The sequence below is a fragment of the Simochromis diagramma genome, unplaced genomic scaffold, assembly GCF_900408965.1.
Source record: "Simochromis diagramma unplaced genomic scaffold, fSimDia1.1 OVJJ01000293.1, whole genome shotgun sequence".
Taxonomy (NCBI): domain Eukaryota; kingdom Metazoa; phylum Chordata; class Actinopteri; order Cichliformes; family Cichlidae; genus Simochromis; species Simochromis diagramma.
Genome location: NW_024386801.1, coordinates 4,033,594 through 4,050,089, shown reverse-complemented (window position 1 = coordinate 4,050,089; position 16,496 = coordinate 4,033,594). Strand labels below are relative to the sequence as shown.

Sequence of the window (16,496 nt, the reverse complement as noted above, 5' to 3'; positions counted from 1 at the left end):
TCTTCAGTTCTTGTTAGTTTTTGGTTACTGAAGATTTTGTGGAGTTTGTTTTCAGTTAGTTTCCTTTCAGTTAGTGATTCCCTTGTTTAATTGTGTCTTACTTCCTGTTTTATTTTGATATCTGCTGGTCTTTTGTGTCTCGTGTCCATTTTTACTTCCTTCCTGTCATTTTCTAAGTAAACTTCAGCTGTGTCTTTTTACTCCAGGTGTTTCCAGGGGATTATGGTTTGTGATCCCAAATTACATCTTGTGTACATGTAGTTTCAGTCTCCTCTTCAGCCACAGTGTGGTTTATGCTTCTATTTGCAGACTTTGTGTTATGTAATTTGGTTTCCTGCCAAATAAAGGTTGGTTTTAGTTTGTTCTTGCCTGTCTGTGAGTCCTGTGTTTGGGTGCTATTTCTGCAAACCTCGACACACTGATCATCTGCCAGATAGAGAGGAAGAACTGTCATAAGTTTGAATTTGTACCTTCCTCAGAAATGTAAAAAGAAATGAATATATTTTGGACATAAATGATTATCTGCAGCTTATTTAGCTTAGTCATAACATAAGAAATCTAAAGTGTAGGTCTTGCAACAATATTAAATATTACAATTAAATAAGAATGGTCTCATATTCTCAGTGTTTCTTCCTGAGGTCATGTTTTGTTTTTAGCAGTTTTACAAGAAGCACTTTTTACTGTTTTTTTCCTATCTAGCAGGAAGACAAAATCTCTAAAGATTCATTCTCAGAAAATTGAAGTCAGTAACTATCATCAGTGAAGCAGATGTCTGAGGTCTCAGCGGGCCCCGTCTCTAGAGATGAGAGGAAGATCTACTCTGCCGACCACTCAGACCAGTCCACCTCCCTGGATTTATTTCATAAGAGGCAAAGGAAGTGAAAACAAAAGGGAGATGCCTTCAAAAAGCAAAAACATAGGACGAAAAAAAGAAATGAGCCAGGCAGGATAAAAAGCACAGAGCATCCTTAGAGGGAATCCAATGAAAAATCAGGTGGACTTTAAGGATCTTGTGCTTCTGATAAATTAAGCAAAAAAGAAGTTGGGGGGGGCATTACTAGGAATGCAAAACTGGGTGGATGAATTGATGCATTGATGCATGACCACTACATGGTGCCATGGTTGTTACTGTTGTCTCACAGCAGAGGTGATCTGAGTTCAAATCCCCTCGTTAGCTGGCGTCTTTCTGTGTGGAGTTTACTGAGTTTATATGCTCTCCCTGCACCTATGTGGTTTCCTCCAACTACCTTTCATAGTTTAATTACAGAATCTAAACTGGCCATAGGTACGGATGTAATGTAGAATCAATATAGATGTGAAATCAAGGTCTTGTTGTGTAGAGCAATCAATGCAAATCCATTCAATAATAAAAGATCACTGAAACAGATGAGCAGGAGGAGGCCGCCAGTTTTACACAAGTAAGATCATCTCGACAGCAAACATTCTCACCTTATTTCTCATACCACCATTCTTGTTTTTTTTTAAACTCACTCTTCAACTTTCAGCCAATATGAGTAGGATTGCAACTAAAGAACATTTTCTCAGTTAACTTAGTCATCATCTTTCAGTCATCAGAATCATCTCATCATCTCATCTTCATCAAGACTGGATCATTCAGCTGAAATCGGCTCTGTTTTTTCACCAATGCCTTCCCACCAGTGCTCCTTTAAAGCGCTTCTGTTTTCATAACAGACGAGTTCTTTTTTACCCTGAACTCACACTGCACCAACGCTATCTGTGCCCACCTGCTGCCTTTTGGACTGGTTTGGATATTTAAATATTCTCGTCTCTGTTAGACTCTCCAGACTCCCACTGCTTTCTGGACTTCTAATTTTCTTCCAACTTTCTTTAACTTTTGTAGCAATATTTTCGCATTTGCTTTTTTTTCTCTTTTGAGTTACTCTCATCTCATTGTGCAATCCCCTCACTTTTTCATGTGCTACTTTCTAAACTACTTTTTAACCAAGTAATCATCAGCAGTGATTTTTTTTTTCAGATCCTTTATAGCAATAGCAGAATTAGCATGAAAATGTAAAAAATGTCCCAAAAACACAGTGTATCCACAATAGCTAATTATATGGTAGCAACTAAATGCATTTAGCGATGTAGACATGATCAAGATGACTTGCTGAACTTTAACTCCTCCAAAAAGAGAAACTTTCAAGTGACTGACTGGTCTCTGTCTCTGAACGCACCATTCCACAAAAATCAAATCAAACTCAAACTGCTTCTCTGAACATGACAGTGAGTTCGCTTTACTCAGATGGCCTCCACAGTAACCACATCTCAGTTCAATAGAGCATGTTTGGGATTCGGTTGAAAGGGACAGTTTGCATCATTGATGTGAAACAGAAAAATCTGCATCAACTGTGAGGTGTTAGCATCTCGTTATAGACTAAAATTTTAGCAACTTTTTGAATCTATGCTGCAAAGAATGATTTAGTTCTGAAGACAAAAGTGGTACCTGGTAAAATCAATGAGCTGTAAATGGGCCTTTGCTCAGTATCTGTTTTTTAGGAACTAGACAGAGAAGAACAGGACATACAATGAAGAGGAAAAAGTAAAAATAAAGGGAAAAAAGAAAAAACATGCATATAACATTTTAAAGTTTTTATTAATGTAATGATGTGTTCAGATATTATTATTTCTATCAGTAGTTTTCCTTATCTGCCATACTGGAATCGACAAATACATTTTTTTACCCATACGTTATCTTCTTGAAAACTGTAAAGTGTGATTTTCTTTCTTTTTGCAAATTTGCAGAAAAACATCAAGGGTGTGACCTCAGTGGAATTCATACAGACTTCTTCTTTTTCCTCTGTTAAATGCCGCAGGCATTGCCCCAGTTGGAAAAAAGAAGGGGGGATGGGGGTGCTGTACCGTTTCTCTTCATTATATTATTTTATATTGTATTATATTATTACAGTCTATAGTTTAGCCGTTTATCCTGTGTTGGAGTGATAGACACACTGCAGCTCTCGGCACATGGTATAACCAAGCTTTTTAACATCCTGAAGAGCACACAAGGACACGCAAGGTCTGAGAGCAGAGGATGATAATGTATTGGTTAATGGATGTATCATTGCTAGATGTACATACATTTTCCACTTGTAATGATATACTGAGACCTCTGACACCCAAGCAGAAAGGAAAATGTTCATCAGAAATGGAGGCTGCTAGAAACTCTCTGTCAGCACAAGCTCTTTGGAGAACATTAATGCCTGCAATAGCCCACAGAGTACCATCAAACAAAGTGACCTGTGGGAAATATTAGCATTATGGCCCAGCTGAGTGTAGCCTCAGCAATCATAACCCAGAACAGATCACAGCCTTATTTGTCCAGAGACAGGACACAGCAGGGGTTCAAGCTGAGTGCCCTATCATGGCTCATTCACCAAAAAAGACTCGAGAAAAATGTGGAGACCAAACTGGCAGGATCCCACAGAGCGTGGAGCATTGTGTGGATTAAGAACATCATAAGAAGAGACATTTGGGCTGGAAGCAGTATAACCAGAAACCTTGGGCACAGACTAAATCTATGAAAAACTAAAAGCTTTTTAACAAGTAAGTTTGGTTGGCTGTGTGTCTTGTTTTTTTTCTGAAATAATCGAGCCAAGGGGGGGAATAAAAATCCTTTTGCAATTTGCTATGCTGGCTGCTGAGAGAGAGAGAGAGATCAAGGACACTGAACAAAGAGGCAGCGAAGTAGGCAGGGAGAAAAGACGTTCTTGTGTTCCACTTGCAGTGAGACAGCAACCTGTTCAGCACTTTGTAGCTTGCAGTCACTTGCTACTCGGTTAGACTGTAGAGTTATACCATCAAAGAGTTTGCTGGGGCTGCTTAAAAACGACTCTCTGTGGCAGGTATCAAAGCTTACAGCGCTAATTAGCTCTCAATGTGTAGTTATTTGCTGCAGGAGGCAAAACTTACATAAACTTCTTGGATTTACATTTTTTATCACTCATGTTGAGGTTAATTGCTCATTTCATTGGCTTTTAAAGTCAAATTTACATGCAAAACCCCAGGGTGAGGAAAAAAGGTTGGATTTGTACACTAGCTCACATGTAAACATGCTCACGTGTAGTGAAATGCATGTTCGGTTCTTTTCTTTTGTTAAAAAAAAATCCTATCTAGTAGGTAACAGTATACGGAGCTTGACATTTGCTCATACTTTCACGGAGGTTTTATATGTCCAGTATTGTTCCTTCAGCTTCTCATAGTGTGTATTCATTATGTCCACACAAAGAAGTAGATACACAGCTACACATGTGAAAAGAAATGAGGGCTGGGCATGAGGGAGAAATCCAAATTCAAAGTAAGAAAGAAGGAGCACAGTTCATCAGTGATACAAACACAATGCTTTATCTCACACAGCAGGTGTGTGGATTACCTTTTAATTGGATCTTGGTGTGAGACTGGAAAAGGCAAAGGCCTATTGTAGTCGCTGCTGAAAGGGGGATGACAAAGCAAGAAAAGGACAGGGAATGAGCAGAGGAAGGGAAGTGAGTTACAATCTTGCATGCTTTTGGGAACACACACCCAATCACCACAGGAAGAGTGTGTTAAATGCAACCGGCACACTTTTATATAGACCTAAACACATTCAGGTATATAAGCATGAGCACAGGGCTAGCGGTTCTTCCGCTTGTCCTATTAAGTCACAATATAGGATATTAGCTGTATCACTGTATCAGTTGGAAAGGATGTGCCTTTGTCCCCTCTTATCCACTAGAGTTAAATGATGTTGCACCTAACCCCACGGAAGTGGGAGCCCAATATCTGCCATTTGCAAAACTATACTTCACATCTCTATTGGTGTCTACTTAAAGCCAGGTGCAGTTCACCTCACCTTTACATCACTATCATCATACTATCAGAGCTCCTCCAGACCTCCGGGGTCAAAGCAGAGCACACAGAACAGCACATGTGAGAGAGGCAGATGACCTCTTCCTGCAGCTCGTCCACCTTCGCCTCCTCCATGAGCTCCACCAAGTATCCTAAGGTGGCTCAGGGCTTGGCAAGGAGCGCAGAGGGTAGGGATCTTGCATGCAAGATCCTCCTTCATTCTGGCATTCTTAGCGCTAAATCTTTGGTATTATGAGACAGGCAAGGAAGGACTATCTAAAAGAGCTGTCTTTGCTATAAGCAAAAGCAGCATAATTAACTAACATCAATGATTAGCTTCAACAACCATGTCAAATCCCCTAATGTAGAGAGCAAAAAGAAAGTTTATTACCTACTGCAGACTTCTCAGCACTTAGTCAGGCCTCAGTTCTTTTTTTCTCTTCTCCTTTCTAAAAAAAGGAAAAAGAAACAATTGTGCACTTAGGTTGCCTGTTTGTACAATATTCTGATAGTCTTACTGTGGATGTACTTGACTCACCTTTAGAGCACTCTGGGGTTCAATGTAAGACCTCCGCTGTGGTGGAGTCCTTCAACCAGGTACAAAAATCCCCCCAAATCCCAGAGGGAGAGTCTGTCCCAGATTTTGAAGTGAAGCTACGCCCCATCACTGCCCAAGAGGGTGAGGTGAACCATTCTTTTCATTCCACAGCAGCTTGAAATTTTACAAAATGCCCTTTGCATCTTGCAGAATCTCTCCTCACATTATATTGCAAACAAGTGCCCTTGAGACTATAAGAAAAGCGTGCACCAGCCAAATTTAGACACTTGCCCATGATTTGCCTGGAAACACTGGATGACACAAACAAAACTCTACTGGGAAACAAAAGTTTCATGTGATGTGAAAATTTTAGGTAAACATTTTTTCTTACTGAGCGAAGGTACTGTGGGCTGCATCTGATAAAAGTCCTAACAAAGACCTCACCAAGGACAGAAATACTGTGATAAAGACTTTATAGTTCTCATCACCTCTATTGAAAAAGCATTTGCTGCTTATGCTGAATACCAGTGCCTTTTTAGCATAAAATCTACGTGTTTTAATCTGATTCACTCTACCTCTACCTGTAAATTATAGATTAAGAGAGCTGCAGAAGCTCGCCCATCACAATATGCAGAATACTGCAGAGTAGCCAGGCTATTATCATTCATGGAATGACCCTACAGCTACTCGTCTCAAAAGGAAAGCAGAAAATGATGATCCTAAATCATTTAATGTTATGGCAACTGTTATAACAAAATATAAATCTTAACCTGATCTGTCTTTTTGTCATTCATAGGTGACAATGCTGCATTCAAGGCAAATGTGACTGGGAATCCACAGCCCAGTGTGAGCTGGGAGCGAGCTAGTGGGTTCCCACTGTCTGTGGCAACAAAATCTTCCCATGACAACATCGACAAACAGCATATACTGAAGGTTTGACACTGTAAAACTACATGACTTATCCTTGGCCTAATTGAAATTTGATCTACAAAATACTAGTTAGACCTGCCATGATGTATGAAAAAAAGGATCGGAGGCAGATCTGGAGGTCGCAGAGGTAAAGATGTTAAGATTTTCATTAAGAGTGACTAGGATGGACAAGATAAGAAATGAATACATCAGAGGTTCAGCTCAGGCTGAATGGTTTGGAGACAAAGTTAGAGAAGTGTGTCTGAGATGGTTCGGACATGAGCGGAGGAGGGATTGTGATATATTTGACCAGGATGTTACCAGGCAGGAGGAAAAGAGGAAGATCGCAGAGAAGATTCGTGGATGTAGTGAAGAGGGACATGCAGACTGTTGGTGTGACAGAGGAGAATGCCCTAGAGATAGGATAAGATGGAGGCAGATGATGGGCTGTGACAACTCCTAAAGTGAGCAGCTGAAAGTAGAAGAAGAAGAAGATTAAATTTCCCCCTTTTTATGTGATATTTTAAAACATTAAGGGATTTTGTTCACTGTCATTGTGTTGCTGCTGACTAATGTTAAGCTTGTGTTATATCTGATGAGCATCCCTGTTTAATTTTAGTCATCTAACACTATACATGTAAGTAGTATTTACTGTAGCTTTGCATGTACTTGTGTACTCTGTTTTCTCAAGTTTTTCACTGAATGTTACTCTGTTGACAAATAAATCATGCCATTAATTTTTTTTAAGTTAAGACTGTAATTTCAGCATCATTATCTGAAAGTGTGAATTCAGGGTTTAGGGTATCTAGTAAAAATGTGTTGCTTTAAAAGGTGAAATACTCTTTCTGGGCGTGGTATCTCTGTACAGCCTATCATTAAGCTGAACAGCTCCCCGTTTTGGTGCTGTCAAGTGAGACGACACACCATGCATCATGAGGAAAAGTAGATAGGACGGGGGAAAAAAACTCTCACTGAACCTTTTATCTATAACCACTCCACAGTGGATTTAGTGCTTTCTCTGTACCAGCCGGGGAGCTTAACTGAAGCTTAAATAGCTATTATAAAGCAATTAACTTGTGGGTGCTGACATATGCATCTCCCCTTGCCATCTGTTTCTCTGGTAAGGGATGACTGTTAAGTTCCAATACTGTGTGTTGAGGAGTTATTCCTATCATGCCACTGCCTTCTACTGCTTAAAATGAGTACTGCAGTGGGATAAAAAATGACCTGAATGACAGTGTGACAGTTTGAAACGTCTCACTGTAACTAGACACGTTGCTTTTTCCTTCATTAGTCATTTACCTAATGTCTAATACCTTCTCTCCAAATTAGATCAAAAATCTGACCTTGGAGGATGCCGATGTCTACAAGTGCACTGCCTCCAACAAGCACAGAGATGCTGCCTTCTCCATATCACTCAGTGTTACAGAAAGTAAACCAGCCATATCGTACAGCATGGGTTGTTTGGAAGCCATCAGCACAGTTTGCCTCCAGTTTTCTCCTAGTGCCAGAGGTGAAAGTTGCTTTCTCTTTGTTTCCAGAACCACCAATGGACTTCAAAAAGATGCTGGAGAAGCAGCAGGAGCACACGCATGTTGTCTAATACTAGCTGTGACACTCCTAGAACCTGTCAAGGTGTGATGGAGCACTCTCTGATCAATTGCCAGATATATGTTTTTGCATGTATCCAGAAATACCCACAGGACAAGATCTAAAGAGTTGCTGGTGGGACTGAGGAAGATTCTTTTCAGCTACTATCGCACATATTCCTATTCTATGTCATGCATGCAAACAAGCATAGTATATACCTGTATAACTGCTTCCTGTGTAAGATATTTCTTCTTTTGCAGAGGTATGGAGAAGAGAAGAAGAAGCCACCTACAGAGGAGGAGATGTTAAAGATCCTGGCTGGAGCTGACAAGAAGGACTGGGGGGGGGGGATCTGTGCCAAGTATGGCTTCAGCAACATCAGAGGCATTCTCAAGAAGTTCAAGGAGATGAAGAAGAAAGTGGAGGTGGAGGTAGACCTGTGATGCAGAGAGCTTGCACACATGACACAGGATCAAATAAAGATGAACAGGTTTGGGATATGACATTTTTTAAAAACAGCTTAAAATAGAGCAAGGGAGAACTGAGAAAAGTTTACACAACTTGGCGACAAAGTTAAGTTAGTAAAGCAAAAGTCAGCTGATGTGAAGATGGGAAATAATTCAAAATGTCATTATTTAAGTATTTCTACATTTGATATGTTTTACAAGATGGTGCGTGTCTTGAAGCCCCTGAAAGACATCACTGTCAAAGTTGACATCGTGTTCAACACTGTCTTGGAAGTGAAGGATCCAAACATCAGGATCAGTGGTTTTTGGTAAAGCACATCAGTTTTCTGGTTCAGTGTCAAAGTCTGCTTATTTATGAATGTTACCATGACATAAACCACTTGTGATTTCTCCCCTCATCTCAGCGTTGTGCTTGCAATTCAGGGCACAGAGCCGCAGTGGGTCCAGTACTCTCATGGGAAATATGAAGTGAAACTGATGGGAACTAAGCACATGCTATGCATTTCTATTGCGTGCACCTGAGTGACATGGGCACCTACACTCTGCAGGTTGGAGACAAGAGACTTTCGGCATGTGCAGAGTGGAACTCGGGACTCCTTCTCACTGCTCATAATACAGATTTTATTGTATTTACTGTCCCCATTTACATACTCCTTTTCACATGCTTTCTTTACATTTGTCATTACTTAACACCATGTCATATTTTATCCCCTCCACTCAGTGTCAGTATTTATTTGACCCAGAGATCAGACTTTCTCACTTAGTTCATATTACTCAAAAACCCTCATGTCAACCCCCTCCCCCCCAGATCCATAGCTAGTTGGCTTTGGAATCCTTGGATATCTTTACTTGACTGATCAATAAAAACCCTTCTTGTCTTCTGCTATATCTCATTCAAATGAACTGCTTAAAGTCGTGTCTGACTTAAAGCCAAAAAAGAGTAAATGAGCGACAGACTGCTGTGTTTGAGGTCCATCTTTCCAAGAAAACAGATCGACCCCTAATCTGGAAGGTTAGTGTAGTTAGTGTGTAGTTCAGGAAGAGAATCATAGGATTTAATTACACTTTTACACTATCATATGATATCGCATATAGGATGAGACTGAAAATGCTTTTTAAAGATCGTTTCCTGAATTTCTTAACATCTCAGTTACTCCAATAAAAGGAACCCACAGATACAGTATACTGCCATTGTTTGAGGAAATATAAAACACTGGAATGTGGAAATAGTTTTCCCAGAAGTGTTTTTTGATTTTGCAGGTAAAGGAAAAGGGAAGGGAAAGAGATGAAAAGTCTGATGTCTCTCTGTATGAGGATGGTCTGACCTACACCTTAAAGATTAAGGATATGAAAGCCACTGACACTGGAAACTATACAATCAGCACTGGAGACCTCACTGCCACCTTGCTGCTTTTCATTTGCCAACACAAAAAAAAAACCTAGTTTGTCTTGTTTTTGTTGTTTTGTTTTTCCCAACAGAGCTGTCTTGTTGGAGCTAATATTTCCAGGGAAACAAACCTTCACAGTTGAGATATGAGCTGCCACTGCCTTGTTTTCCTCCCCTGAGATTAGAAGCTTCGCTCCTTCGTAGCTATGCAAAACAACATCATCTTCCCTGTTTTTCAAATGAAGATGTATGGGGAGTGCAATAAATCCTCCCTCCTAGTGCTCAGTTGAAAGTAATCCAACCAAATCCCTGCTCACAACAAGCTCATTTATTACAGCTCTGCCTAACAAGACATTTACTTGCCCAAGGTGCAAGTTGGGGCATGTAAATATCTTTACAAGGACACGTGGCTGTCCTCTGGGTTTGCACCAAGAGAAGCATAGCAATTGAAGTTGTGTTAATTATAGTTATTCATGAATATGAGTACGCTCTATCTTTTTTTTTCTTTTTTTCTGGGGCTGAATATAAAGAACAAGCCTAATAAGTGCAAGAGCATTTAAATTCTGTTCATACTTTCACCTTGTAATCATCAGTGTCTGTGCTTCTACTTCTAAAATTACTAAAACTTTGTAAGTGTAGTATGCTAATAAAGTCCACATTAGCGCTAAAGTGCCTCTCTTATTTTCATCCTTCCTCTGTTTTAATTCTATATAGGCATTCCCATCAAGTTTACCAGAATGTCTGTGTGCATGAGAGAAGCACAGCCCGCCTGGAGTGTGAGATGAGCTCCAAGGACGTGCACATTCACTGGCTGAAGGATGGGTGTGATATCACAGCAAGCGGGCGCTACATCTTCATGCATGAGGGGAAAAGGGCAGAGGTTATTATAGAAGAGTGTCAGCTGGCTGATGAGGGAGAGTACTCTGTTGTCTGCACTCAGGACAACGATACACACGAATATGTCAAGTCTGCTAAAGTCACTGTGGCTGGTAAGAATTCTGCTCTGTAGAGAAAAAGAACCCTTAAATTTTCTTGGACTATAAGGTGAAAGTGCATGTGTTCCTCCACTGATCAAACAATGCAGTAAACTGCAGTTACAGCAAAAGAGAAATAGAAAAATAGCACAGTGCTGTTCAGAACAAAACAGAGTGTCAGTGCCAAAAAAGATGCTTTGTGGAAACAAAACACAGGCCTATTGTGTGTATTATTATAGTACTGCACAGCCACAGAGTAGTGGTGAGAGTAAGTGCTCCAACTGTTGAATTGTTAGCCACAGATTCCTATCAGGCAAGCACCCGGTGCTCTCCCTTGCAACACTGCAGTAGAAAGACTTGCGAGTATGGCGATCTATCTTCTTCACTCTTGTGTAACTTCCCATATTCTTTTGTCTCTCCCTTGTTGCACTCCCACACATCCTTCCTCCTCTTTCAGGCTGTTACCCCTGCAGAATTTTTATCTGAGCAGACTCCACCATGTTCACAAATTGCTTACTGCTCTCAAGTTCTGTAAGTATGTTTTACAATAGTCATGCTCGTGACTTCCACCTTTCAGCTTCTGACAATAAGATGGATCATTTTGGATGTAAAATACTACTAGCATATTTTAGAGAGTAAAATGGATGTTTCTTTTGCAGATTTCAGCTAAAGCCAAGGCAATGGAAAAAACTGTAAAAATCTAACAACACAGCATAACTGATTAATAATTAATTCTATGAATGTTAATTCTCTCTAAGTTCTTTTTCTCTGTGTGTTGCCAGAGTGTTTTGCCTCACTGAAGAGTGGTATGTCAGATGTTCAGTGTTCGACAGGCTCCCCTGCAGAGCCGAGTGTTGTTCTTGCTGATGAGAAGGTGGATGGAGTATGGCTGAAGGATGGGGTGGAGGTAAGAGATAACGCAGAACTGGATAAAAGACTTGTTAGCTGTTAATCCTGAAATGTAAATTTGGCAATTTTTTTTGTCTTTTTCATCCATCCTTTTGTGTTAAATTCAACAGTTTTCGAAGCTGAATGGAGTTCAGGTGGTAAAACAGGGAGCTGTGCACAAACTAATTTTCTCTGGTGTGAATGAGTCCCATGAGAGCAAGTACACATTCAGAGCTAAAGGGGCTGAAAGTGAGGCTGTGCCCAGTATTGCAGGTTAGTGCAGTGGTTCCCAAACTGTTTTGCTAGGTCCCCCTTTGTTTTACAAGAAAAATCCTCGCCCCCCCCCCCCCAAAACCCCCGCGCACAAACACATCCTCCAAACACACACGCCCATGTTTTTTTTTTTCAAACTCCATTGTGGTTTATTTCTATGGGGAACAGCTGGGACAAATCAGACCTAATGAGACAAGGGGAAGCAAAACTAGGCACACTGCACAGGGACTTTCACAATAAAACAGGAAACAAGATTCTTTATTTGTCACATGCATAGTTATACAAGTACAATACTCAGTGAAATGTATCTAAGCTTACAGCATCTGGTATTACAAAGGCAAACCAGATCCTAAGCTTACCTGGTATAAGGATGGTGTGAGGGTTATGGAGGATGAGGGGACCAAGGTGGAGCAGACAGATAATAGCACCTCATTGGTGCTTAGCAGGTGGATTAAAATAAAGGGTGTCATCCTGTATCATATGCAGATACAGTTGTTGTTTTTTATTCACTTTGGATGTTTACTTGATGCGTGAGAGAAGATTAGTGGCGCATTTATGCGTTGTCTCAAGAGCGACTGTGGTGCTGCTGTTACTGACGTGCAACTCATTGTGATTGGTGGATGAAATCACACAATCATATTAATTTAAAGCACTTTTTGAAATGGAGGTTTGTATTTAACTAACACATCACTTTCTTTAGACCGCCCAAAGCCTCCTCAAGGGAAAGTTGAGTTTCTTGAGCCGTAAGAGAAGTGTATCAAGATGAAATGGAAGGCTCGAAGTGACAACGGGGGTAAGCAGGTCACCAGTTTTGTGATCGATCGCTGTATGGTAGGCAAGAGGTCCTGGAACAGGGTTGGAGAAGTGGATAGTAGCATTAATGCCTTCACTGATGATAAAGTGGAGGAGGGCCATGCATACTAGCATTGCATCAGAGCCATCAATGAAGAGGGAATGAGTGACCCTCTGGAGACAGAGGAGGCCCGTGGTGGAGAGCCCATAGGTGAGCACTAATCATGATCAAAATCAGCCCAAATAGGTCCAACTAGAGGTGAAAGGTAAAGAGAAATGCTTTATGGTTTACAGTTCACTGCAGTTCCACTTCATTGCCATGCTAAAAGTTTCATATCCTGGATTTGAGATGTCTATTGACATCTGTTTAAAATCCACTTATCCAGAGCCTCCAGGTACAGCATCACAGCCTCAGGTGTCTAATTTAACTAAGAACACCATGACAGTGAGTTGGAGTCCTCCAGCCAGTGATGGAGGAGCTTCAGTTCACGGCTACATCTGTGAACTGAGGAGAAATAAAGGCTGCAAATCCATAAGGAGCTACTCACTGGTCAGGCTTGGAGCAGCGTGCCAAGCCAAGCAATCTCATGCGTCACTGCAAATTTTTTATTGAAATCAGTGGTACTGTTACAAGCCGAAGTGCCCATTTTAGCATTTTATCTAATAACTCCTGACTCCTAACCTAGCTTCCTTACTGATGCTACATTCACATCTATCACATTCAAGCCTTTATTACTGTTTCTAGAAACCAACTTCATGGTGTATGGATTGGTGGAAGATATGGGGTATGAGTGACTAGTGTAAACAGGGCTGTTGTAGGCACTCCCAGCAACGTTTCTAATCCCATGCTGGCTAAAAATCCAGCACGTACGTCTTCCCCTCACAGTGTGTTGTTTATTTTCTTTCCTGAATCAGCAGGATGGAGCCCATCGGTATGTAGGCTCCCATATTGAAGCTTTGAGTTTTGAATTTGTGTCTTAACCACTTAGTCATTTGCTTTATCACCTATTTTACTCTAAATGGATACCGTGCTGTATTAAAAAAAACTTGAAATTAGCAACTTATCCAGTAATTTGGAAAATGTTTACTCAGATCAAAAATTAAGTGTAAAGTTTTGCCATTTCTAATGTATGGTTTTGCTTTTTTTATGCCCCTGTTGGCCATTAAAAAAAAAACTGAGTAATTCACTTTATATATGTGGAGTTTATGTTCCTTTTATTTCTGTACCTAAATATTTGATTTATTCAACAGTATACAAATTTAATTTTCCCCTGAAGCAGCTCCCGGCCTAGTGAGGAACCTGAATGTATCTGATTCCACAAACTCCTCCGTTTCTCTAAAGTGGACTCCTCCACGCCAAGGAGATGAGCCCATCAAGGAGATGCTAAGACGTGGAGGAAAGCCACTAAGATCCCCGTCTCCTGTACTGCCTTCACAGTGGTGGGACTTCAGGAGCAGATGAGGTACCACGTCCGTGTCCGAGCTGTCAATGAAAAAGGGGTGGGGGAGCCCACTGAGCTAACAAAAGGTGTATTGGCCATAATCGTGTGGTTTTCCAGGCTGGAAAGGCAATTTGCCTTGACTTCAGCTTCACTGTAAGACTTCATCAGTGAAATAAAGTGGCTAATATTTAACAGTTGTCTTTCTCTTCAGGAGGATGTAATAACTGTACCTCGAAACACAAACCACAAACATCCAGTCAGACACATTTATATCCAAGATGGCATTCTCACCACAGGAAGACAGGTCATCACAAACACCAAGAATCACTCCCAGTCATTCACTTCTTCCACTCAGCAACTTGACTCTGACATCTATTCTCCTGAAGAATAACTATGGAGAGGCTCACTATAAAGTCCATGTCAAGGTTATAGGTAAGTGTCGAATGCTTCATTATTTACTCCCCACTTTGTCCTTCTTTAATGATTGTATTCTGTAACAAGAAGTCACTTCAGATCCATTTTTGCTGTTTTTATAGCTTTATACAAACTTCCAGATCTGTCAAGAGAAATTTACAGTAATTTCTTCCTCTTGTTCTCCTGCTGCTGTACTCAGATGTTCCCCAACCGCCAAACAACCTCCAGTTGGTGGAGGAGATCCTGGACACAGTGGCTCTGCAATGGGATCACACCCGTGACCTGGCTGATGAGGATCAGGCAACACATTATGTACAGCTTCCTGGTTTACTGGGACCGAGTGTGTTTTCATTAGCAAGTACACTGTTACTGGACTGCTTCCAGGAAGGAAGTACTATTTTTAGGGTCACTGCACAGAATTCAGTCGGTGACAGGGATCCCTTAGATTCAAAGCAACCTTTCATCATCGCCAAGGAGAAAGGTAACAGTAGTGTATTTCTCAGTCTCAGTCATGCTCTTTACTCAGATTTATTTATGTCTGCTGTGTGTTTCCAAGAGAGCATCAACAGCCTTCAGGGGAAAGAATATGCATTACCTCAAAGTCATGTTAAACTTACTTTCCTGCTGCCGCTGAAGGACTAAGCCGTTCTCAGAGGACATGACTGCACCATGAGCTGTGCCTAACAGGGGCTGCCAACTCCACTGGTATGAAAGACATGGCTACTGATATCAGCAACCATAATATATGTGAAGCAAAATTTAAAACATCTGTGCGTACAATCTTTGTACACACAGATGTTTACTTCTGTTGCCCACAAGTAAAAAAAAATCTCCCCTTTGTAGGCTTGCTGGTATCAAGGGGAATCCATGATCTCTGATTCCACTCACTTTTGGCACCGCACAGTTAATGGAGTGTGCACTCTAGTCATCCCCACTTGTGGAGCTCAAGACAATGTAGAATACACTCTGGTGCTGGAAAACCCTCTGGGGATGGTCAAGTGTACCTGTAACCTAGTAGTGTATGGTAGGTTCTACAATGACAGAGGGTGGAGAGTGAAATAATTAATAATTTATAATGATATTACCTTACTAAATATATATCTATATGTTGTGACTTTCAGATAAAGATGACAAGGGTCTGCTGGAGAGCTTCCTGACTAATCAGAAAAACAAAGAGATGCTTATTTTGGAAGGAGTCTTCTATAATTGGCCACTTCACTCGTTCTTACATTGCTGTTGGCATTTTCACTCATTTTGGTTTGACTAAGTTCTGTATATCACTGATTATAATTGTTAGGCATGCTGTAGTTTTCTGTTTTAATTTTTTTTCAATTCTGGTAATACTTTTAACAAACACTAGAGGTCAGACTCTCACTCTTCCTTCAGGAGTGGCTAAATGTTTGGTATGTTTGGGGATTGCTCTTCATTAGTCAGCTCATTCAGCCAGAGAGATTGTCTTTTATCTTTAGCTCACAAATGCTTTTCTGTCTTAAAAATAAGAAAGAAAGAAAAGAATAGAAAAAAATGTTTTTTTCCCTCCTTATAGGTGTCCAGTTCTTCCAGAATAGCTTGTTTCACGGGACTCTGCATCAGGCCACCTATTAAAAAAAAACCCTCCAGTTTGTTGCTCTAGTTTTTGTGTGACCTTAAGATTCAAACGAAACTAAGTTAACTCACGGTACATGTTGCACCACATCCACAACAGACAATAGTGTGAGAATAGTTTTCTGCCAATTATGCAAAAGGCCACAATTTAAAGCTCACTTATCCCCATGGCTTACTTTGCGGATCTGTATCATGTAATTACAATGACCTGTTCTTGAAGGCAGGCTGGAGCCGTTGTCAGATATCTTTCTTTTCTTGCACACCCAGCATTGCTTGGCGTATTGGACTGTGCTTTAAAAAAAACAAAAATCAAAGTTGCCTCAAGATGTATTTCAAACAAAAACAAGAACTTGTTTACCTCAAAGTGCTACA

General features: G+C 40.6%; 1 pseudogene; it reads left to right on the top strand.

Moving 5' to 3' along the window:
* The first annotated feature begins 4,939 nt into the window (after positions 1–4,939).
* Positions 4,940–16,141, top strand: LOC120730465 (annotated as a pseudogene).
* Positions 16,142–16,496: the final 355 nt, after the last annotated feature.